Genomic DNA, 25,919 nt, shown 5'->3' with positions numbered 1-25,919 from the left:
CTGTGCAAGCCAAGCTACAGATACTGTCTGCCCCTGAGGCAGATGCCTGATAAAATACTATTTTACTGCAGAGTTTGATATTGATCCATCAACATCTACCTGTTTGCCTATTGAAAGATGCAGTAGTCTGTGTAAATCCATAATTGGTTTGGACTATAGGCAATGAGCGCAGGCATTATTCTGAATGTGTTCAACTTTGAACAGAAATAGATAAACTGTTCTGAAGGGTGACTGAAAGACTTTATAATATTTTACACATACGAAGAGAATAATTTCTTGTGAATACTTTTTCTGTACCAGCAGTCGACGAATCTGTCAAAAAGGGATTTTTGCAAATTGAACCATTTAGGTTGAAGGGTGTTTTCTTAGGAAAGTGTCAAATGCGATATTTGACAATGTTAATCCACATTGTGGATGCAGTGACATTGTGATACCTCAGGGAAAGAGGATTGTGAAATACTAGGTGATCTCCCATCATGTTGCACAAAGGAAGTTTAAAGGATAATGAAGCAGAAAAATGCTGCTGGTTTTATAACAATCGTGAGATGGTGGGAACTGGTTTAGGGAGCTGAGTGAACGCATTTCAGCCTGCCTCAAAGCGTGGGAGAAGCCGAAACCCTCACTTCATTTAAAAAGATATGCATTTGAAGTGTTGGAACCTACAAGGCTATGGACCAAGAGCTGGAAAGTGGAATGAAGTTAGATATCTTTTTTTCAGCTGGAACAGACACAATGGGCTGAATGGACTCCTTCTGTCTATGATTCGATTAGGGATTGATGAGTGGTTCAGAGAGTGGCAAGTAATAGGAAGAAAACTGTTTAAAGACTTTGGAGGTGATAACTGCTGGACTGCTAGTATTGGGGATTTGAAAATGTGGGCAACGCAGTGGTTAGCACTGCTGCCTCACAGCACCAAGGACCCGGGTTTCATTCCCGGCTTGGGTGTCTGTCTATGCGAGGAGTCTGCATGTTCTCCCCGTGTCTGCGTGGATTTGCTCCAGTTTCCTCCCACATCCATAAGATGTGCTGGTTAGTTGCATTGGCCATGCTAATATTGAGGATATGAGAAGTTAGAAGCATGTCTGAAACCATTTGATATTTAGAAACTAATTTTGTTCTTTCCGGATCAAAATTTGGCAAATAGCCTATGGCAGTATTTTTTTTTTCCATGACACATTGACCAGACTGTCACAATCTGATGCAAGAAAATTGCAATAACAAGATACTTGACAATTAATTCAATTACGTCCCCTTTCTCAACTGATGCCCACAAGCAAGGGACCATCAGCTTTAAACAGAGTCAATTAGACAACACACAAATATATCTTGGCACATGCTGAACTTTGCATCTCCAGGAACAAGCAGTTTAAAATAACACTCCAGGGAAAACTCACAATACTCATATCTCTGAACTCTATTAGAAGATGGCTTGTTCCAAGTATAAGTAAGTTTAAACAGATTTGTGTGTTTGATTTTAGATTTAACTGACAAATGGCAACCCTTCGCTGACTGCACTGTCCTGCACCATGTTTGAGAATACCACAGCTCACAGAAATGAAACACGGTGAAAAGCACTGGATGTGAAGACTGCATTCTCTTGTCCTCAACACCGACCTAGACTGAGAATCCTATTTCAACAGTGTGCTGCAATCTCAGTGGGAAACATTTCATGCCTTTAATGAAATAAGATGTTCTTTCAGGTCAACGTTGTTGAAGTCAAAGTGCAGAGACTTGTCAAATATCCCATGTTATCTGGAGCATTCCTCTAATGTTACAAAAACCTGAACATAAGAATTCTCACTTGGTTCTAGCTGTCTGGGTACTGATAAAAATGTAAATTATACATGGAGGTAAATTCACTTTTAATTGATTCACTGACAGTTACTAGGAAACTAGTAAAATCTTTTTCTGTTTATCTTAGAATTAAATATTTTCTTTTAATAAGCTCAACTCAAAACCTAGTACCCACTGCCAGTACTTGCCATGTGTTGTTAGGCTGCACCGTGGGTAAAGCTTTGTCTGGCTGATCTGCAGCAAGCTGAAGCATTTGATCTCTGTTATTGGCAAGGTACTTGTATCACGGGTTGCAGAACGATCTGCAACATGCCAGTCTCCCTGGCATATCTCCTTTGATTTTGTACCAACATTACAATGAAATTAAGTTATTAAAAGTAAATTCACCTTAAGCAATGATCGGAAGTTGCTGCCAAGATTTTTGATGAAAATAGTATTTCAATAAAATTTCATAGATGTAAGAAATTCTTACAATGAACATTGCATCGCAGAGCCACAATAGATATTACAAAAGAAATTCCAAAACTGCTGAAGCATCTGTGGTGCTTCCCTTTGTATCTGTGATTCTAAACCGTTGTGTGTTGTCCAAAGAATTTGATTAGATGCTGGACCCATACCTTAAATTTTGCTTTCACAATTCCCTGGCTTCTTTTGCTATCTACGTTGCTTTGTGTAATTGTAAGGGCGCTTTGTGGGTTAGTCCATTTGTTTAAAATTGATGCGAAACAAATGTCGTCTTTGGGATAAAAATAAGATAAGCTGCTGTTTGAACACTTCATTTTGTAAACCACATGATGCAACAGAAAAAAATGGACCTGATCGTTTTTGCCATTTTAGGGCTGGATTTTCAGCTTCAGGGTGGGTAGCAGGAGTTAAGAAATTTCCCAGCTTTGCACAATCGCCTTGGCAAGACAGGATTTTCGATCCAAAGGGGTGGGTGTTAACAGGAGTCAGACTACCAGCCCTGGAAAAAGTTCTGAGGCAGCCGCAGGGCCTACCAGGTGCTACAGCTGGTTGTTTAAAAGTCCCACCTCTGTGCTTTGGGACTTTGTCCCAATTGTAATAAAAATACAATAAGGCCCTCTAACCTTCAGCCCCCCCACTCCTCACCCCCATATAGTCCCCACCCATGCCACCACATGCCCTCCACCCACTCCTATGGCCCCTCACACTCTCTGTTCCAAAACTATGGCACTTCCATTCCCATTCACTCACTATACGCTCTGCATAGAAACAATGAAGGCTACAGATGTTTTTTTTTTAATTAACAGTCATTCATTCATACAAATTGCTTTTACTACAGTCCAAAAAAATGTCAAACATCCATACCCATTAAAGTATCAATAGACGAAACCTCAAGCACTTTAAACCTCCCTCTGTATAAACAAACATTGCAAGATTGACAGAATACATCAGAGAGCCAGAACTATCAATCCCTGGAGCGTAGCTATTTCAGTACTGTAATGAGTGTCTGGGGTCTCAGCCAAGCTTCATTGTGCATTCTTGGCATAAAAGACATAGCTCAAACAAGCCCACATCCTTAAACAGCACTGGTGAAAATTGGAAATCCCGGGAATGAAGTCGGGAATCCCAGAATTGGGTTCCATTTTCATCCCTGCATGTAGTTTCCCAATCCCGCTCAGAGGTCTCAGTTGAAGCCCCCGAATCATGCTAGACTAGAATGGTGCCTGACTGAGAATGATAAAATCACAGAAACATGATATTCACATTCAGTTTGCACCCACTCACTGCTTTTGGCAGTGCAGCTCAGGCAATGACTCTGACTCTCAACCAAAGACCTAAGTGAAATACAACAATTATGTTCTGAAGATATTGTTCAAATCTCAAACCCATTTCAACATCTTCTTGAAAAAGGCTTCTTTCTAGTGCCAGCCAGGGATAGAAGGAGCAAGTTCTAAAGCTGGAGCAGATGCTATTGCATAGATGTTGGGACCAAGTCTAAACTATTTAAGTGAGGCCCTAGATTTCATTGAGTCAGGGGCAGCCTCACACTCAGCCTGTCAGACACATGCTCATCTCTCTCTCTCTTAACGTTAGAACTACAATATCAATACATTTAACAATGAATTCTAATTTAAGGGTATAATTTCTGCTGTTGCATTCTTGGCATAGAGAGCACAAGCATGTATGGAAATAATGAATATCAAGAATAGAATGGCCATTCTGCATTTTATCCTGTTTTCAGCTCATTTAAAGTTGGGCAGTCTGTGTATTGGGTGCAAGCTCTTTAATGCCAAATATTTTCTCATGCGCCTACAATGTGAGTTACTCTGACTAAGGGTCCAAAAATGGAAAATCATTCCTCAGCTTTAGCGGGGCACTTCATGAATGTGGATGGTACTTTCATGTTCTCAACAACAGCGTGAGACAATGGGCCCTATTTTACCATTTTAATTCGAAGTTCTGGGCAGGCTTAAAACTGGGAGTGTTTCAGATCTGACCTTTAGACCCGTTCTCAGACGCCCCCATACGCACTCTGCCTGAAAAAATAGCAGCAATTCTGAATCACGCTGCAGAAGCCTGGGGGTGGGGCTTATCGTGCCCGAAACCCTGCAGCTCCGATTGGCACCTCCAACTGCGCATGGGCAGAAAACAAATTGAAAAACACTCCTCTGCCACATCGCTCCCCGGCCGGATAATGCCTCCCTCTGGCCCCGACAGACATTGCCCCACCCCCACAACATAACTGACTCCCTTATCCCCCCCCCCCCGCCACCCAGATCTATCGCGGGCCCTTCCCTCCCTGCTCCCCCCAATCATACGCAGAGAGGCAGCGGAACCCCTTTCCCCCCACCGATCACACGCAGAGTGGCAGCTCCTTCCTCCCCATCTCTCCCTGCCCCTCCGATCTGAGTCAGAGAGCCATTTGATCCACCTCCCTCCCCCCCACCAGAGAGCTGTCTGACCCGCCTCGTTCCCTCCACCAGAGAGCCATCTGACCCGCCTCCCTCCCCCTCCACCAGAGAGCGATCTGACCTGCCTCCCTCCCCCCGAGCAGAGAGCCTTCTGACCTGCCTCCTTCCCTCCACCAGAGAACCAGCTGACTCACTTCCTTCCCCCGCACCAGTGAGCCTTCTGACCCACCTCCTTCCCCTCACCAGAGAGCCATCTGACTCACCTCCCTGCCCCCTCCACCAGAGAGCCAACTGACTCACCTTCCTCCCCCCCACCAGAGAGCCATCTGACCCCTCCCCCAACTAGGCGTGGTCCCAACCGCAGCCACTTTCGGCGCTTGGTAAAGGGGGAACCGGTGCGGAGGTGGGTGCGGATAGAGCTACTCGCCTCATGCTCGACTTTATCAAGTTTTTGTGCCCAAAAACGGGTGCAACTTGATGATAAAATCAGGCCCAATGTTTACATTTCTTCAAAAGTGTTTTTTACTTGTTCTGGAAGCTTTTTAAGTTTGGTTCTGAATAAAAGCACCACACCTTAATATTGCTTCCCTTTCAGCACACTTGTGGAACAGCTTGAAGTACAGATGCCATTAATTTTGATGTTTCTTCAGTTTGCAATATTTCTCACGTTTGAAAGGCAAACCCTGCAATTAGAGTGGCATTGTTTTTGGTGGCATCAATTGCATTTTCTTATGCCCACATATTTTCCCATACATTAATTTAAAGCTTGTTCACAAGGCAGCAGACCCCCCTTCCCCCCTCACCGATTTGAGAACAGATAGATGAAACTCCTCAGACCAATGCCCCTCTAGGAGCAGGACTCATTCTTGCCCATGAGTCAATTAGTATCAGGTGACTGCTGTAGGTAATAGAATGTAGGATAAATTATTTTATTTAATTACAATTAAAGTTATAAATGATTATGGGGAGAAAAGTTAACACTAGTAACTTTTTATTTTTAAAAAAATGTTATTCCTTTCTCAGAGTTACAAAGCCAATGTGCAAAGTGGAGGGGCAAAGCCCCTAATCCAACTCCTTGCTTATTCCAAAAAACAATTTAAGTTAAATTGAATCCAACTCACGGTTCCCACAAAAATGGCATGCTAGATCCAAAATGGCAAGAACAGGCTTTGCACCTGAACTCCCACTTGATGTTAGCCAAAAGGCCAAGAAGATAACACTAGAAATGTTGTTGGTAGCCATGACTTGAGAAATGACCACTGAATAATTAAATGGCTGTTCCAGAACCCACCAATGATTCCTTTCCTTAATGTAAGGCACATAGTCAAATGTGGCACATAGTTTTGGGCAAAGCAGCAATAGCTGAACTGCCAAATTAAAAGAACAGTCCTCTCCATATTCATTTATAGATTCTTTCAAAGTTATTCATCTGAGGCAAGATTTCTCTTTCAAGCTTTGGTGTGCAATGAATTTATAGTTTAATTTAAGTCATAAATATGGAGATTGCTTTGATCTAAAGGATCAAAGCTAAATGAGCTCAACACCTCTGTGATGTAACTGTGTTCTGTGAACTTACTACAAGTGGCTGTGAACAACCAAGGGGCAAGAGGACCTCTTTCATAGTTTGCTACATAAAACACTGTCTTCTCTTTCAGCCAACCTGCAATCATTCTTGGGGGTTAGGGGGTGCATTTCTCATCACACCGGATGCACTTAGACTGATTGGTTACCACCACCACCTTTGAATAAAAGACTCAAGTCTTGGTTCACTATCTGTAAAATTGCAGCTTTCCAATTTAGTTTTCTACATCATTGTTCTCAGACAATGCATTTTTAAATAGTCTTTCCAATGCTTTCTATGTGACTCTCTCAGAATATGGCTCTACTGAGTTTTAAGTTCATGATTTCATTAATATTCCATTTCCATATACTGTATCACTGATCTTTGGTAAGTGTCAGTGGGATGCGTTTTCTATTAAGCCAAATAAATCAATGTACAGATTATATCACAAATCTGACCATACAAGCATTGAGTTTTCATCCAAGCATTTTGATATGCTGGTCTCATCTGGTGTGCCTCATTGAAATGGAGAAGCTTTGCAAGCCATGCAGTATGATCACAAAGAGTACAAAGGATATTATTATTTTCATGTTCCCTTGTTTTGCGAAGATGTTGCCAAAACGAGCAATCTGCTTTTTTAAAAAAAGGGTTTCAGTGAGGTCTTAAAAAAGTTAAATCTGCATGCCCTTATAATTTGCTTTAACCTATAATACTTAAATCTACTTTCACAATTTTAATCAGAACTGGTTACCTAACATAATAAATGGTTGTGGGCTACTGTCATTATTATTTGCCTGCATAGAAGTAGCGGGAGCCAGGTGCAGTGAAATTAAGACCCACTTAAGTTAAACAGTACTGAAGCCAGGCAAGATTACAGGTACAAGCTCATTTACATAATGTGGATGAATGACTGGTCTAATTAAGATCTCGAATTGACATCTTGCCCAATTGCTAGGCGTGGTGGGCATGGGGAAATCATAGGTTATAACAGCAACTTAAAGGGACATTGCATTATCTCCTGCTATAAGGAAGCACGGAATGCAGTGGTTTCAGAAAGACAGTGGAGATATTGGTGCATCATGTAAGTGAGAGTAGTGATATCTTGTCCTACTTTGATGGGTGCCTCACCTCATTTTTAGAGGGTTTGATAAAGTGAATCAGGAAACACTATTTCGTCTGACTGGGAAGTCAGTGATGTGGGTTCATCAATTTTAAACTGGCAGTGAAATGAGAGAGAGAGAAAGATCAGGAGAATTTTATTTTTGCAACAGACTATTTAAACATACAATCCTTCACTGCAGTGAGTGGATGAGGTAAATGCCATTGCATTGGGGGAAAATGGTAAAAATACTTTAAACAGAAAAAAATATCAGGCTTTAAGAAGAGAATTAAACCATAGATTAGTTTTGGATTGTTCTAATAACTTTACTGTATTGAATCTTTTGGTCCAATATTCTTAAAAGTACATGTATGGCAGATGGCAATTGCTGGGCTGACCCAATCACAAAGGGGAACTTGGGAGACAAGCTATCGCAATTTTCAATTTGTATTTTTATTATGAAAAGGTATGTGTACTGAAGTCAGGTGTAAAGATTCCAATACAACTTTTGGAAATTTGAAATATTAAATTAAAACATTTATTGACAAAAGAAAACTTAAACACATAAGGTTACAACTATGCTGTTAAATTTAGTCTCTCACCATTTCCCAAAAGATTTCTACCGAATTAGGCTCACCCCTTTCTAAGCAATAATCCCTATAGATTCTTAATCTATACAAATACCAGTAATATTACTGCAGAGCCCCGATTGTTGTTATAAGGGAAATATGTCACAGAGCTTCTCTGACCCTCTCACTCAACAACAGAAATCCAAGGATTGCAGCAAAACCTTGCTTTCTGGAACACACATACATTTCTTTGGGGTGGCTTGAGGCAATGTTCTTCACAAGTCTGTCTTCAAGATATCACAAGACCACTCCTCTTCTACGGTTTTCAATCCTCCCTTAAATATATGTTTTATCTTTCACCTTTGAACCCATTTTTTGTAACTTTCTTTGGAAGTTACCTTTCTAAGAATATAAATATTTTTCATGTTTTTATGGCCACTACTTTTGGGAAAATAAACTGAATAACATTGCTTTATTCATTTATGATCCTTGTCAGTTGTAAACCTTCCTTTTATTACTTGTTGAAATTCAAAAAAGAAACACAAACGTTATTTATTTCCTTGTGCAAATTTCCATCCATGTTTACTTGTATCCCATCCAAGCTTTGCACATCTCCACTTCAAACTCCTCCTTTTACACCTAACTTTTTTGATGATTCAAACCTTGCAGTGTGACTATCTTTAGTTTAAATTAGATACACACACAATCAAACATACACACGGCCCATACAAGCTTGCTTCATAGTATCTTACAGCAATATTGGAAAAAATGATATTTCTTTACTCATAGTAGAGTGGAAACTGGCATGGTGGCACAGTGGTTAGCACTGCTGCCTCATAGCTCCGGGACCCGGGTTCAATTCTTGGCTTAGGTCACTGTCTGTGTGGAGTTTGCACGTTCTCCTTGTGTCTATGTGGGTTTCCTCCAGGTACTCTGGTTTCCTCCCACAGTTCAAAAGAGGTGCTGGTTAGGTACATTGACCATGCTAAATTCTCCCTCAGTGTACCCGGACAGGCACTGGAGTGTGGCAACTAGGGGAATTTCACAGTAACTTCATTGCAGTGTGAATGTAAGCCTACTTGTGACTGATAAATAAACTTTAACGATTTTGCAATTGTGGAATAATGATTGCTCGGAATTTGAAGAGTGCATAGTTCTAGTGATTGCAACAGTCAAAGATAGGCTTAATGTGAAAGATTAATTATTTAAATCTTCATAGATGGTTATGGTAGCTGGCAAATATTGTCCCCTAGCAGCCTCTTAAGCATTTCAATGTGACCTTATTGAACTAAGGACCATCCTATTCTGGCAGCTCCTTGTGTATTGCTCCTCAAGCAACATTGTTTGTCACAAGACATGATGTTGCTCCACACTTGTTACTGGCATACTTAATTTTCCATCACAGCTTTCATAAAAGCATGAACCTTAATGAATCATAGAATCCCTACAGTGCAGAAGGAGGCCATTTGGCCCACCGAGTCTGCACCGACACTAATCCCATCCAGGCCCTATCCCCATAACCCTGCTTGGCTCCCTGACACTATGGGGCAATTTAACATGGCTAATCAACCTAACCCACACATCTTTAGACTGTGGGAGGAAACTGAAGCACCCAGAGGAAACCCACATGGACACGGGGAGAACGTGCAAATTCCACACAGACAGTGACCCAAGGCCGGAATCGAACCCGGGTCCCTGGCGCTGTGAGGTAGTAGTGCTAACCACTGTGCCACCGTGCTGCCTTTTAGAGGCAGAGACAGGAGAAATTACCATGGCGAATGAGGAAGTCATGATGTGGAGATGCCGGCGTTGGACTAGGGTGAACACAGTAAGAGTTTTAACAACACCAGGTTAAAGTCCAACAGGTTTATTTGGTAGCAAATACCATAAGCTTTCGGAGCGCTGCTCCTTCGTCAGATGGAGTGGAAATGTGCTCTCAAACAGTGCACAGAGACACAAAATCAAGTTACAGAATACTGATTAGAATGCGAATCCCTACAGTCAACCAGGTCTTAAAGATACAGACAGTGTGGGTGGGGGGACCATTAAGCACAGGTTAAAGAGATGTGTATTGTTTCCAGACAGGACAGCCAGCAAGTCCAGGAGGCAAGCTGTGGGGGTTACTGATAATGTGACATAAATCCAACATCCCGGTTTAGGCCGTCCTCATGTGTGCGGAACTTGGCTATCAGTTTCTGCTCAGCGACCCTGCGCTGTCGTGTGTTGTGTAGGCCGCCTTGGAGAACGCTTACCTGAAGATCAGAAGCTGAATGCCCGTGACTGCTGAAGTGCTCCCCCACAGGAAGAGAACAGTCTTCGCTGGTGATTGTCGAGCGGTGTTCATTCATCCATTGTCGTAGCGTCGGCATGGTTTCCCCAATGTACCATGCCTCGGGACATCCTTTCCTGCAGCTCGACAATCACCAGGCAAGACTTCTCTTCCTGTGGGGGAGCACTTCAGCAGTCACGGGCATTCAGCCTTGGATCTTCAGGTAAGCGTTCTTCAAGGCAGCCTTCACGACACACGACAGCGCAGAGTCGCTGAGCAGAAACTGATAGCCAAGTTCCGCACACATGAGGACGGCCTAAACCGGGATGTTGGATTTATGTCACATTATCAGTAACCCCCACAGCTTGCCTCCTGGACTTGCAGGCTGTCCTGTCTGGAGACAATACACATCTCTTTAACCTGTGCTTAATGCTCCCCCCACCTAACATTGTCTGTATCTTTAAGATCTGGTTGGCTGTAGGGATTCGCATTCTAATCAGTATTCTGTAACTTGATTTTGTGTCTCTGTGCACTGTTTGAGAGCACATTTCCATCCATCTGACGCAGGAGCAGCGCTCCAATGAGGAAGTGGCAGAGAGGCTGAACAAATATTTTGTCTAGTCCAGAGGGTAACCACAGGACTTATAAGAATCAAGAACTTAAAGGACAGAATTTTCCAGTCCAGACACTAAGTGCGGTGTCGGACGGAAAAGTCAACGTGACTCCTGCAGGTTGGCAGGGCAGATTGCTGTGCCAGGTCATCTGCTTTTCACTTCATTATTACTGCATAAATCAGGAGCTTGATAAATCTACTGGCAGGGGATGGGCTAGAGTTCATCCACCCTGCCATTACCACATTGGATTCAAGATATGGCTGCCATATTTAAATTGCACCTGCACACACATTCATTCTCTGCAGCCCAAGACTTGTTGTGGCAAGTGATGGCCCCCAAAAGGAAACAAGTCCACTGCCCTGAAGTTCAGCGATAGGTGCGTGGAGTCTCCTCCAGACAGTTCAGAACCAGGGACAAGTCCTCTGCCTCCATGAATGGAGCTGGAGGTTCACCAACCTCACCACGCAGGCTTGGGAGGAGGTTGCCAGGGAGGAAAGCACCAGGGGATCCCAGAAGAGAACTGCCCCCTCCAGTGCTGAAAAAGGATGAATGATCTCATCTGCCCCACCAGAGTAAATGAACCTTTTTCTCACTGTCAATGCACACTCTCATTAGGCCATCAGGCATTCAATGGGTTTCAGTGCACAGGAATCTCTCGCACAGCCAGCAGAAAGGACATCACCATTGCTTCTCTCGCACACACTTTGATATCTTCATCTCTTGTGCAGGATGTCACAAATTGCATCTTCAGTCCTCTCATAGGTCCACTCAGCACACACACAAGGTATGCATGCTTATCATCTGATCTTGCTCACAGTCTATCCATCTGTCTTTATATAGGACAAGATCAACCACAATAAGGGGGAGCAATTCCAGACTGGAGAGGGGATTCCTGAGCTCAGGCCACTCAACCACTTTGGGAAGCAGGTGGAAGAGCTGGTTGGCAATGACAGGTACTTCTTCTGCACTGAAGGCAACATTGGTTTCTCTCATCAAGCCAGTGAGGATCCATGCAGTAGTCATCACCCACTTGCCAACACCGAGTGCTATTTAATGCAGGTGACTCTCCAGCCGATTATCCCTTCTCCTTATTGCATAGGGTTAGGTCGATTGGCCATGCTAAAATTAAACCTAGTGTCAAGGGGGTTAGCAAGGTAAATACGAGGGGTTAAGGGAATAGGGCCTGGATGGGATAGTGGTCGATGGGCTGGATGGCCTCCTTCTGCATTGTAGGGATTCTACAATTCTATGATTACCAGCTACTTCAGCTACCCTCTTCTTTATGTATTGGCAATGTAAAGAAATATAATTGTTTCCAATAGTACTGTGAAGCAGGTGTGTGGGGGCTATTTGTACGTGTGTGAGACTAGTTCAATTAAATTGAAGACAGACTGCAAGGTTTACATCATCATGTAAAAGCAGGCATTTGAAGTGGAGATGACCAAAGCTCAGATGGGACACAACTAAACAACATGGATGGAAATCGGCATGAGGAAATAAATAAGATGTTTGTGTTTATTTGTTGAATTTCAACAAGAAATAAAGGAAGGTTTACAGCAGGCAAGGATAATAAATGAATGAAGCAATGTTATTGAATTTATTTTCCCCAAAAGTAATGACCATAAACACATGGTTTTTAAAAATATTCTGGGAAGGTAACTTCCAAAGAAAGCTAAGAACAATGGATTCAAAGATGAAGGAGAAAAATCATACTTAAGGGAAGATTGTACAAGAGGAGTGGCCACATGATATCTTGAAGAGTGTGCTTGGCCAGACTTGTGAAGAACTTTGCCTCTAGCCACCCCAAAGAAATGTTTGTTTGTTCCAGAAAGCAAGGTTTTGTTACAAGCCATGGATTTCCATAGTCAAGTGAGAGGGTGAAAGAAGCCTTGTGAAATACCGCCCCCCCCCCCCCCCCCACACCCCCAAAAGCAACAGTGGGTACTTTGTCATCATATTAGTAGAATTTGTATGGATTAAGAAACTACAGAGATTGCTGCCGGGAAAAGTGTGTTGATTTGTGAATCTAATCAAGCTTTTTGGGAATGTTGTAAGACTAAATTTAACAGTGTAACTATAACATTGTGTGTTTAAGTTTTCTTTAATTTTGTAAAATAAATGTTTTAATTTAATATTTAAAATTTTGAAAAGTGGTATTGGAATCTTTGCTTCTGACTTCAGTACACATACCTTTTCCAAATAAAAATACAAAATTGGAAATTGTCATAGTCCCCCTCAGGATTTGATCAATTGGCAATTACCACCTGCTATATTATAACAGTAAAAAGCACTTACAATGCATTTTTACATTCCTGGCTATCGGATTCTCTTATTTCACTTTGTCCCTTTTGATGAAAAATTTTGGTTGCCCTTTGCTGGTTTCTAAAACTCTCCCAATCCTCAGGTTTACTACTATTCTGAGTAATATTATCAATCTCTTTGTTTAATCAAGTACTCTCCTTAATTTTCCTAATAAACTGTGGATTAATCTTTATCTTTCAGTTTTTGTTGTTTATGATGACATCTATATTGTTGAATAATTTTAATTGTATATTTATATAATTTCCACTTTTCATTTACAGCTATACCTTTTGTCTAGATTCCAATCAACCTTGTCCAATTACCCAATCAACCATAGTCAGTTCTCCCCACATATCAATGTAATTGGCTTTGTTTAAGTTTAATATTCTTGTTTTGGATTTGTGTTTCTCTCAAATTTAATAAGAAATGCAATTGTATTATGATAACATTTTCCTAGAGGATCCTTTAATAATTAACATTATTTCTACATTACTTGGATGATGAGTCTGGAAAAGGGTGTGTAGATAGTTTGAGTCATGTTGAGATCAAAAAGGAGGTGGTATTGGGGTTCTTGAGAAACATTAAGGTAGACAAGTCCCCAGGGCCTGATGGGATATACCCCAGAATACTGAGAGAGGCAAAGGAGGAAACTGCTGGAGCCTTGAGAGAAATCTTTGTATCCTCGCTGGCTACAGGGGAGGTCATAATGTGGAGATGCCGGCGTTGGACTGGGGTAAGCACAGTAAGAAGTCTCACAACACCAGGTTAAAGTCCAACAGGTTTATTGGTAGCACAAGCCACAAGCTTTCGGAGCGCTGCCCCTTCATCAGGTGAGTGGAAGCTCTGTTCACAAACAGGGCATATAAAGGTACAAACTCAATTTACAAAATTGTCTTTATATGCCCTGTTTGTGAACAGAACTCCCACTCACCTGATGAAGGAGTAGCGCTCCAAAAGCTTGGGGCTTGTGCTACCAAATAAACCTGTTGGACTTTAACCTGGCGTTGTAAGACTTCTTACTGTACAGGGGAGGTCTCAGAGGATTGGAGAATAGCCAATGTTGTTTCTTTGTTTAAGAAGGGTAGCAAGAATAATCCAGGTAATTATAGGCTGGTGGTAGGGAAATTATTGGAGAGGATTCTTTGAGACAGGATTTATTCTCACTTGGAAATAAGTGGACGTATTAGTGAGAGGCAACATGGTTTTGTGAAGGGGAGCTCGTGTCTCACTAACTTGGTCGAGTTTTTCGAGGAAGTAACAAAGATGATTGATGAGGGTAGGGCAGTGGATGTTGTCTACATGGACTTCAGTAAGGCCTTTGACAAGGTCCCTCATGGCAGACTGGTGCAGAAGGTGAAGTCGCATGGGATTGGAGGTGAGCTGGCAAGGTGGATACAAAACTGGCTCGGTCAAAGAAGACAGAGGCTAGCAGTGGAAGGGTGCGTTTCTGAATGGAGTGCTGTGATCCTCAGGGATCAGTGCTGGGACCTATGCTGTTTGTAATATATATATAAATGATTTGGAGGAAAATGTAACTAGATTGATTAGTAAGTTTGCTGACGACACAAAGGTTGGTGGATTTGCGGACAGCGATGAGGACCATCGGAGGAAACAACAGGATATAGATCAGTTGGAGACTTGGGCGGAGAGATGGCAGATGGAGTTTAATCCGGACAAATGTGAGGTAATGCATTTTGGAAGGTCTAATACAGATAGGAAATATACAGTAAATGACAGAACCCTTAAGAGTATTGATAGGCAAAGGGATCTGGGTGTACAGGTACACAGGTCACTGAAAGTGGCAATACAGGTGGAGAAGGTAGTCAAGAAGGCATACGGCGTGCTTACCTTCACTGGCCGGGGCACTGAGTTTAAAAATTGGCAAGTCATGTTGCAGATTTATAGAACCTTGGTTAGGCCGCACTTGGAATATAGTGTTCAATTCTGGTCACCAGAAGGATGTGGAGGCTTTGGAGAGGGTACAGAAAAGATTTACCAGAAAGTTGCCTGGTATGGAGGGCATTAGCTATGAGGAGAGATTGGAGGAACTTGGTTTGTTCTAACTGGAACAACAGAGGGGCGATCTGATAGAAGTCTACAAGATTATGAGAGGCATGGACAGAGTGAATAGTCAGAAGCTTTTTCCCAGAGTGGAAGAGTCAATTACTAGGGGGCATAGGTTTAAGGTGTGAGGGGCAAGGTTTAAAGGAGATGTACAAAGCAGATTTTTTACGCAGAGGGTGGTGGGAGCCTGGAAATCGCTGCCGGGGGAGGTAGTGGAAATGGATACAGTAGTGACTTTTAAGGGGCGTCTTGACAAATACATGAATAGGATGGGAACAGAGGGATATGGTCCCCGGAAGGGTAGGGGGGTTTAGTTAAGTCGGGCAGCATGGTCAGTGCAGGCTTGGAGGGCTGAAGGGCCTGTTCCTGTGCTGTAATTTTCTTCGTTCTTTGTTCATTATACAATATTAAATCTAAAATAGTTTTATCCCTGTTGGTTCTATAATATAATGGCCCAGGAAACTGTTATGACTGGACTGCACTGCACAAGAGAATACCTTTGCCCATTTTATTTATTCAGTTGATATGAAGATTAAAACCCACCATAAATATTACATTGCCTCTGCAATAATTATTTCTTGCTTAATGCTCTGTCTAACAGTATACCTGCTGTTAGGGGCCAATAAACTACTCTTACTAGTGTTTCCTGATGCTTTTATTTCCTTAATCTCCTTCTGCTTCCTCAGCTTCTGAACCAAGATCCTTTCTTACCACTATCCATAGATCACCCTTTATTATCAAAGCAATTCCTCTTCCTTTTCAGTTTTGCCTGTCTTTTCAAAATGTTGTGTACTCTGGAATGTTTATTTTCCAACCTTAGTCACCTTGTAACCATGGTAGGAATTACTGCGCAACCTGTTGTGTGTTTTGTGGTGGCAGGAGGCGTCCCGCCATTGGCTGCCACTGGAATCTTATGGTCACGCCATTGTCAGTGATGTTTCCCCCAGAATGCACCCTTGCTCCCGTGAAATCCAGGGCATGGGTGTGCCGTTGCTGGGACCGGAAGATCCTGTCGGTATAAACGGCAGGAAAGTTCCAGCCCATATCTCTGTACTGGTGATTATATAAAACCCATTTATTTCTATTTGTGCTGCTAGTTTGTCTTATTTACAGATGCATTCTGCATTCAAATGAAGTGTCTTCAATATTTTCCTGACTATTGTTATTTGCATGGGCCTTACTGGCTGATGTACTGTTATTGCTAAACTTTCTGTCCCTTCCTGGTCCACTCTGTCTTTACCGAAAGCTCTACTCCATTCTATTGCTTCAGCTTTTCTCTTTAAAATTTTACATCTCCCTTTGCCCGACTCTTCCTTCCCTTCTATTTCAAAGCCTTAGCCACAGCCTTAGTTACAGGATACTGATCCCCACATCAGTGCAGCCCAATCCAGTGGAACAGCTCCCTCTTTGTCCAGTACTGGTGTCAGTTCCTCATGAATCAAAACTTCTTCTCTACACATCATTTTTTGAGTTCTGCATTTGCATTCTTTAAGCTACTTGACCCTTTGTCAATTGGCATGTAACTCAATCCAGAGATTATTAAATTTGAGGTTTGGTGTTTTAATTTAGATCTCAAATCCTCAACTCCCCCAGCAGAACATAATTCCTAGTTCTAACTATGTCACTGGCTTCGACATGGACCATGACAATTGTATCCTCCCCTTCCCATTTCAACTTAATCTCCATGAGCATATCACTTTCGCCCAGGCACTGGGCAGGCAATATAACCTTAGGAACTCTCAGTTGCCACACTGCAGAGAACAGTGCTTATTACCCTGATTTTACTGTGCTCTATCACAACCACATTCCTTTAATGGCTTCTTGCACCTGGTGCTTAGATCAGTTTGCCTATCTACCCTTCATCCACCCTGGATGAGTGACGTAAAAGTAGCTGCATTATTCTCTTCTTCTGTTTCTGCATGTCCTTGACCATAATGATGCAGTGGTTGCTCTTGAAAATAAGTCTTTGGTCAACTGTTTAGTATGTAAATGTTCAACAGCTTGGCTGAATTTATGACTACTGTTATTTGGCAACTTGCTGAGAGCCAGGCAAAAGTTTCAGGGCTGCTGCAACTTTTTTTGCAACAGGTTTCCTCTGGAGATTGTGTGCCAGACATCTTGAAGTGCGGAATTATTTCTTGAAGAGACTCTGTTACTCCAGTAAGGTAGTGACAGTGAAGGGCAAGGATGTTTGACCACGATTGAGAGAGTAAGGGTGGATTTCAGGCGTCATCCTCTTACATCCTGCAGAATCTCAAGCAGAATCACTTTTCCTCATTTCTGCATCTGACTCCTTTGCCCCAAAAAGGCCAAATGTAGTGAAATTCCCAGTGGGATCACAATTGTACAAAGGCCAGTCTGCTTATAAAAATGACCTGACAAAATGATTGCCACAAGCACATTTCATGCTCAGATGACTTCGATCATTGTCAAAATAACAATCAAAAGGAAGCAGCTTCTTAAAGTACCAGCCAGGATACATAGTAGGGCAATTTATTTGCATATGTAGGTCATAGCCAATAATGGCTAGAGACTTGATCTTTTTTGCAAAACATCATGAGGCTAGAGGAATCTTCTCAGCCTTTCCTTGTCAGCATTGGTTAAGCTACTTAGGTATCATCTGTGGTTTCATTGGGAAAGGAACAGTTGTAAGGGTTACAGGAATATCGTGGCCTGCAATACCTTTTCTCTAATTATAGCGGGGGTGTCGAGGATACTGGAAAAGCAAGTTCTGATTTCTTAAATGACAACTCCCTTTAATAGATAACGTGAAAGGTCATCTATCACTAAAATTTTTGTTTACATTTTATTGAATAAAGGTTGCTCAGGAAAGGTCTTGAGGACCCAGGAAACACTGGAAAATCTTCAGAAAAATAGCAAAAACATTTCTCTTCAGTAAGTGAATGAAGAAAATAATAGATTAAAAACAAAACTATTTTTCTGTAACTTTATCAAATATATACACTTGAATTTTGTAATGGGCGGATGTGCTTGATTTCAGTTAAAATACTTGAAAATAAAATGGCTGTGAGAAGAAGGGTTTCTATCTCAAAAAAGGAATGCAAAAGGATGCAGCTCTAAAAACTGAATGCAAAATGGTGTCAGTCAAAGAGCTTAAATGAATTAAAGGCAATTTCTGATTTAGGCCAGTTAAATCCTGTTGCAAACAACCTTTTACAAACAACCTGTTAAGTGTCATTGTAGAGCAAATATCCTGGAATTAAACAAGTCAGCAGGGGAAAATCAGTCAATTTGGAACCAAAATACTTCTTTACTTTGGTAAATTCGTGAAATGATAATTCACTGGACTTGAATTGGATTTAGAATCACAAATTCCATATTACTGCAATGACCAATATTTTTCCAGAATAAAGAAATAAAATAGTACATTCAATTGCAACCGGAAGATTTAATTTGTGGAAAGAATACTGCAGACATAACTGCATTTCTCATTAGATTAAGACTTTCATTTTTGATTTCATTTTTTCACACTAATCATTATCATAATTTAAGATGGAAATCCACATGACAGTGCTGGACTCCACTACATTTTCCCATTACCTCAAAGTTGCAGATCCACTAGTGTTCCAGCAGAATATTTGTCTAACAGAGTCTAAGTAAAACAAAATCTAAATGGTTCTACTTCTGGTTGCTATCCAGTGAGCCTTGTTTGAAAGTCTGTGTGTATGGATGACTTTGGGTTTGGCTGCAATGCTTTCCCACAGTTAGTCTGCCATCACTTCTCGGACTCTCACATGACGAATCACTTATTTGAGTTAGGTACGCCAAAGGAGGGGATCAGAGAGGACTTATTCAGATATTTTTGCCTGCCTCTAATTGACATGGTTTCTTATCTAAGTTTTTGCCTGTCCCAGGAAATTTTGTCGTTCGAGGTGGGGTGAATAAAGGTGCAGGGAGCACAACACATTGCAACTATATCTTTCACATGAGGAGCAGCCGCTGCCAATGGAACTGTGCCCAGCAAGAGTCAGGAAATGAAAAAAGAAAATTGGAAAGTAAAGAAATGTTGTGTTAGAATCAGTCATTAAAGGATCCCCTACAGATCAATAGTGAATACTTACTTACTTTTGATCTAAGAACATCCAGGTTGCCCTGCTGTTCTCATACAATACTGACCCTGCTGAGTTATGGCATGTGTATTTCATCAGAGATGATAGAATGTAGATTGTCAGCAGATTTGAAAACAAAAAGACCCAGTAGCAACTAGCTTTAGGTACGTGATCGGTGTCATGGTAGCAAATAGCTCATTTGAAACTCTGAGACCACAAAATAAGAATCTAGTGACAAGGGTACCATAGGTCAGTGATGAAATATTGTCAGTCTAGCTGAAGAATGTGTTTATCGACAATATATATGGTGAAAACAGATCACATAAAATGTCTCAAGACATTTGAAAAATGCTACTCCACAATATCCACAGTGCATCCTGGCATCAAGAGGGTGATGAGGAAAGCTATTGACTATTAAGGCTGCCTGCTAGCTCAGCTGGACACTATTGCATGGCAGCAGTGAAGAAAAGTAACTTCATGATGGTTCAAAAAAAGCAAAAAAAAAAAATGAACATAAATTCTGAGCCCACATCCAGGCTTTAGCCCCCAGTTGCACAATTGCACCATTATAAATAAAGTCCCTTCGTTTTTCTTTTACTTACATCAAAAGTGAATAGGTCCACCATGGTTACACCAGTTTTAGCACTGGGAATCTGTGTGACCTTGTGCAGAAATTCTTTTCAGACTTGAGAAATAGTCATTGCTGGGACGGAACAAAAAGCTCTTTCTCTATCTCCAGCTTATTTACTCCCCGTGCTGAGATGACAATGCAGCTGAAGCCAAGTTCATCATTAACAAAATTTAAAGTCAGAGAAAAGATGTGATTGACCTTGACATGAAGCTGGCAATGCAACTACAGGCAGGAAGAAAACACAGTTTACAGCTTGGCCAATGTTAGAGACGACATTCATCTTTCTTGAAATTGGGAATGAACTAGTTTTTCCAAATGGAACAAACTGGCAATGGCAAAATTAAACGTGATTTAGGTTTTATTATAAGGATCAATGGGCATGAAATTCATTTGCTCTTATTTTTTGGCATGGGAGCCATGATTCACGGCGTGCCCATACCTGGTCAGATCAAGATGGACAAGAGACAAAATCCGTCCGTCTATCTCAGCTGCATGTTTGTGAGAAAGGTTTTGGGCCTCCAGCGCTGGTCTCCTCAATGCTGCCATTGAGTTTTACATGGAGCAGGAGCTGCTGGCACCAATCCATTGTGCTATATACCATGTGCTACAGGTAGCTGTATTTCTTAAACCAGGATCTAGACTGACAGATGTGACCTTGGAGGCATTACAGAATCACAAAATTGTTACGGTGCAAAAGGAGGCCATTTCGCCCATTGTGTCTTTCCTGGCTCTCCGAGCGAGCATCATGATTTAATGCCATTCATCTGCCTTTCTTCGTACCCCTGCACATTGTTTCTATTCAAATAATCATCTTAAGCTCTATTGAATGCCCCAATGCTCGCAACTGGCTCAAAACTGGAACAACTGAAGAAAGAGTCCCATGAGATAGGTACTGCTTCAAGCTTGCAAATAAAGATCAAAAGGTGACATCAGCATACTATGAAGTTGGATTTGTCACTGACTTTGATTGTTTTATGAAGAAATCCTGCAAGCAATTGATTCATATTTCAACATTCGCAGAAACTAGAAAAGACAAAATTTAACAAGAGAAAACAACCACTAGGTAAAAGCATAGATTGGTTCATCAATGATTCAATGATCAATCAATCAGGCTGGCAGGGAACTGTGATTACGGAAACTTAAGGGATGAATTGATTACTGGTGAAATCGTAGTACGGATCCTGGGCAAAGCATCATCAGATCTCTGAGAGAAAAGAGGAGATTTAGCGCCAATCAATGCAATGCAAACTTAATTGTACTGAAAATAAATACTGGAGTATTAAACTTGAAGTGGGTGGGCACCCCACAAAATTTAAAATAGGACACAGGAGGACGAGTTTCTGTTTTATCAGACAAAGTCAAATGCTCAAGCAGTTTATATTGCAACCCTCATCTATCAAATTACATGGTCCTGCTGGGACTAGATTGAAAATCAAAGACCAGACTCATGGCAATGTTGAAGTGTACAGATGGTAAAATCTTCAAACCTCTCTCTGTCATTCAAAATTAAGAATGTTCTCTATGGAGCAGAAAAGCATTTATTAGAACTGAAACTAATCTATGAAGTTGTTGATAAGCATTACAGCAGTACATTTAGGAATGTATTTGCAAAGTTTATTTACAAGCCTAGGGAAACTAAAGAGCAAGTACCAAATCATCCTCTGAGCTTATCTAAACCAATCTGCCCCTTTACAGTGAGGAAAATCCCTCACCCACTCCTGAACAAAGTCAAGGGTGAAATTAAGATGATGAGGCAGGAAGGAGTTATATTACCAGTTACCATACCAACAAAATTGTGTTTAGGAATGGTCATGGTCCCAAAGGTAAATGCCTCTGTGCGTATTTACCTAAACTAAACAAATCAGTGGCATACGAGATCCACCTGATGGTCACAGTGGATGACAGTCTTCCCCCGCTATTCGCCAAATTGCATGCAAAAAGTAAATTTTGACAGTCGCCTCTGGACGAAGAATCCAGATTGCTGACCACACTTATTACACCATTTGCTATTGTTTCATAGATTGCCATTTGGAAATGCGTCTACTCCATAAATCTTATAGAGAACAATGTCTCAAACCCGAGAAGGCATGGAACAAGCAGTATTTGGGCAAAATATTTGAACATGGCTCCACACAAGAAGAGCATGACTGCATAATAAGAACAGTCCTCGGAGTATACAGGATGCAGATCTAATATGGAGTTAAAAATGTGAGTTTGCCAAACCGATGATCAAATTTCTAGGTCACATAGTACAAGCCACTGGATGTACAGTTGACCCGCAAAAACCAAAATTAATTCGTTTCCACAACCCAGGAACATCACTGAAATTCTGTGATTCCTTGTGATGGTCAACCAAGTAAGCAAGTTCCTATCGAATTTAGCAGAGGTCAATGAACCATTGAGACAGCTGTTGAGACAGGGTCAACAATCTCCTCTGAAAATTTGGCACATTGCGACCCAGAACTACTGACCATAGCAACTGCAAATGCATCGTCAACAGTCCTGGGGGCAGTATTACTTCAAACGTAAAGAGGCAGCGTGTAAAGACCATTTTAGTATGCCTCAAGGGCACGGAACAGATATATGCCACAATTGAAAAAGAAGCCTTGGCAGCAACATGGGCATGCAAAATACTCTCAGACTATGTAATGGGTTCAAATTGAAACAGACCATATGCTACGAGTCACTCTCCTGAACATGAAAGAAATTGTGAAGATGTTCACCCAGCATCAAGCAGATCAGATTAATATGACTCCATTACAGAGTATGTTCAAGGGAAGTATCAAATGACAGCAGATACAAAGTCGCAGATACCAACAGAAGGAACAAAACAACAGGATTTACACTTCATCAAGGTGGAAGCATATGCATCCCTAATTACTCAACACTTCTCAACTACCGCAAAATAAATTGAAGGACATATAGCAAGCACAGTAGCATGATGACAGAACTCTCTGGATAAGAGAATATTATCTGGAAGAATGTCTAAACTATATCCCAGTAATCCAGTACTACACCAGTACTACTAGTCTGAACAGAGCAAGCACCTCTTTGTCATTGACAATTTACTAGTCATCAATGGGAGGATAGTCATACCGAGAACACTTTGGCTTGAAATTCTTCAACAACTTCACTAAGGTTATTTAGGGATAGCAAAATGCTGTGCAAGAGCCCAGAGTCTGGTAGCCAAGCATTACTCATTCTATAGAATAAATGATTTTCTAATTAGAATCATAGAATCATAGAAACCCTACAGTGCAGAAAGAGGTCATTCGGCCCATCGAGTCTGCACCGGCCACAATCCCACCCAGGCCCTACCCCCATATCCCTATACATTTACCCGCTAATCCCTAATTTCCTACCTATCTCAGGACACTAAGGGGCAATTTTAGCATGGGCCAATCAACCTAACCCGCACATCTTTGGATTGTGGGAGGAAACCAGAGCACCCGGAGAAAACCCACGCAGACACGAGGAGAATGTGCAAACTCCACACAGACAGTGACCCAAGCCGGGAATCGAACCCAGGTCCCTGGAGCTGTGAAGCAGCAGTGCTAACCACTGTGCTACCGTGCCGCCCATGTCTTCCATGTGCAGCAAACAGTCAACACAAAAAAGAACCACCTTCGACTTTCCTGGCCATGGGAGCGCCTGGGAATGGATTTATTTGAATTTCAGGAGAAAACATTCCTTAATGTCATTGATCAAGGTGAATTAAGTAAACAGAGTTCCTAGCATCATGGTGGAGCAGTCATTTAATCACTGAAGAGAATTTATGCAATACATGGCATTCTGGACATTTTAGCATCCAACAATGGGTCGCAATTTGCTAATGTGTTATTCCAAGATTTTGCAAAAGAATACAGATTTGTTCACATAATCAGTTCACCTCATTATCCTCAAGCAAATGGAAAAGCTGAGAGAGGTGTACGAACCTTCAAAGATTTACTGAAGAAGAATGAAAACCTTGATTTATCCCTTCTGAGTTACCGAACCTCATCAGCACATCTTGCTGCTGGGCTTGTTTTATTTCCTGCAACTTTCCTTTTTGCAGTAGCTGACGAGTATTGAGTAATTAGGGATGTACATGCTTCTACTATAAAATGGTTTCTCAGCATCAGAGTTATTGATGGGAAGGAGATTGCAAACACAAGTACTATCTCTGCCACAGAAGCTTAAACTTTAGGAGAAGGTGGTGGTGTAGTCATGTCACTGGACTAGTATTCTAGAGGCCCATGCTAATATTCTGGGGATATGGGTTTAAATCAGCCAAGGCAGCTGGTGGAATTTAAATTCAATTTAGAAAAATTTGAAATTGAAAGTTAGTCTCAGTAAGGGTGACCATGAAACTATTATAGATTGTCATAAAAACCCATGTGGTTCATAACGTCCTTTAAGGAAGGAAATCTGCTGATCTGGTTTACACGTGACTCTGGACCCATAGCAATGTGGTTGACGTTAATGGTCCTCTCAAATGGCCTCGGAAGCAAAAGGATTTAGAAGTGGGCAACAAATGCTGGCCTTGAAAGAATAAAATTGAAAAAATCACAACGAGCGAGATGATAAAAGAGCCTGAACGAAAACAAAGAGAGAAGCAGGTTTGTAATTTCAACCACAAGCAGGGAGCACGAATTACCAGTGCTGAAGCCTGGGGAATGAGTATGGGTACAAGACCAACAGAGAGAAAGAACTATCATAAAAAGAATTCCATAACCACACAGGATTGAGACAGACCAGGGTAACATTTCTTTGAAAAGTATTATAATCCTGGACCAGCACTCCAGGAATTGGTAAGATCTGGTTAAGGACCAATAATTCTTTCTTTAAAGGAAACAATGTTTGAGATTCAAGACACTTGATAAAAGAATAAAGCCACAAAATTCCATGGGCATTAAATAAAATTAAAATAAATTTTAACCATGCAAGGTCAGAAAGATAAAACAAGTTACAATATCTATCCTATACTCTAACGTACAAGCTTAATATGAGGTACATGAGAATTAACAGAAAAACTGTGGTTGAACACACCACACTGCACAATAAATGACAGATGCAATGTGACCAAGGTAGATTCAATGGATTTCCCAATAACCCACCCAGGCTTCAGTCAAATCGATGAGCAAATCAATCTTGGTAAACTCTCTCTCACAAGGGGTTACAGACTTCACCTTTGAAGATCTCTCCTTGGAATTCACTCCAAACATCTCTCCAATTCAGACAGTGTCAATGACAGCCCACCTTGCAGGGTTTCAATCTCGCCTCCGGAGACTGTTTCCCTGGATTCCCGAGATGGCACTCCTGCACCAACTCATAAGCGTAACTTCAACTCTTTGTTCACACAGAGCAGAACACTGCTCCTCCAAAAAAGTACCTTTGCCCCTACGGCCCACAGCATAGAGTCACCATTTGCCTCCTTCAATCAACAGGGCTTCCTCTGATCTCTTCGATCTCGGGTTTCACCTGGGTTCAGACCATTTTAAGTCTGCCAGCTGCAATCCTTTTTCTGCTTGAAACCCCTTTCTCTGCTCTTCTTTTTCTGAACTGGGACCTCTCCCTGTTCCCCACTGTCTGGAATTCTTCTCAACTATGGGAAACTGCTCCCAGTCATGTGACTGGGATTTTGCACCATTTCTTTTATTTTCTCTTCCAATGCCAGCACATTGCTGGCAGGATGGATGAGCCCTTTAACCGCCTACTACAGACTCACACATACATGAAACTCCTGAGATCTGTCGGAACTTATAGTTCCCGGCCCCACTTCAGAATCTGGTAAGTTTGGAATTCCTAATAAAAGAATGCCAATAGAAATTTGGGCTTACTAGTCAGATCCTGAGAGGAAGATGAAGAAAAAAGGACAAAGCTCTACAGCCACCCAGCAGAAGAACTCTCCAAAAGATGGGAGAATACTGAATATCCTCAACCTCAGAAAGAGATTGGAACAAGATCAGGGAGATTGGTCAAGGTACTCAAAGGCTAATTCTGTGAAGTATTAGACTAAGGGGTGATGTAAGAGGATGTAAATATGACAGGGATAAAGACTTATGAGGGGATGTAGATTAAATGTTCATTTA

At 41.5% G+C, this 25,919-nt stretch overlaps 1 protein-coding gene and 1 pseudogene across 13 annotated transcripts in view; both read right to left on the bottom strand.

Moving 5' to 3' along the window:
* Nucleotides 1-25,919, bottom strand: part of LOC144506416 (dystrophin-like) — a 1,861,003-nt gene that overhangs the window by 300,849 nt on the left and 1,534,235 nt on the right. The gene's annotated exons all lie outside the window — the stretch shown is intronic.
* Nucleotides 5,674-5,887, bottom strand: LOC144506728 (U2 spliceosomal RNA; annotated as a pseudogene).

The sequence above is a fragment of the Mustelus asterias genome, chromosome 17, assembly GCF_964213995.1.
Source record: "Mustelus asterias chromosome 17, sMusAst1.hap1.1, whole genome shotgun sequence".
NCBI classification, from domain to species: Eukaryota; Metazoa; Chordata; class Chondrichthyes; order Carcharhiniformes; family Triakidae; genus Mustelus; species Mustelus asterias.
The sequence above is the reverse complement of the archived record's forward strand: the minus strand, read 5'-3'. Positions and strand labels throughout refer to the sequence as shown.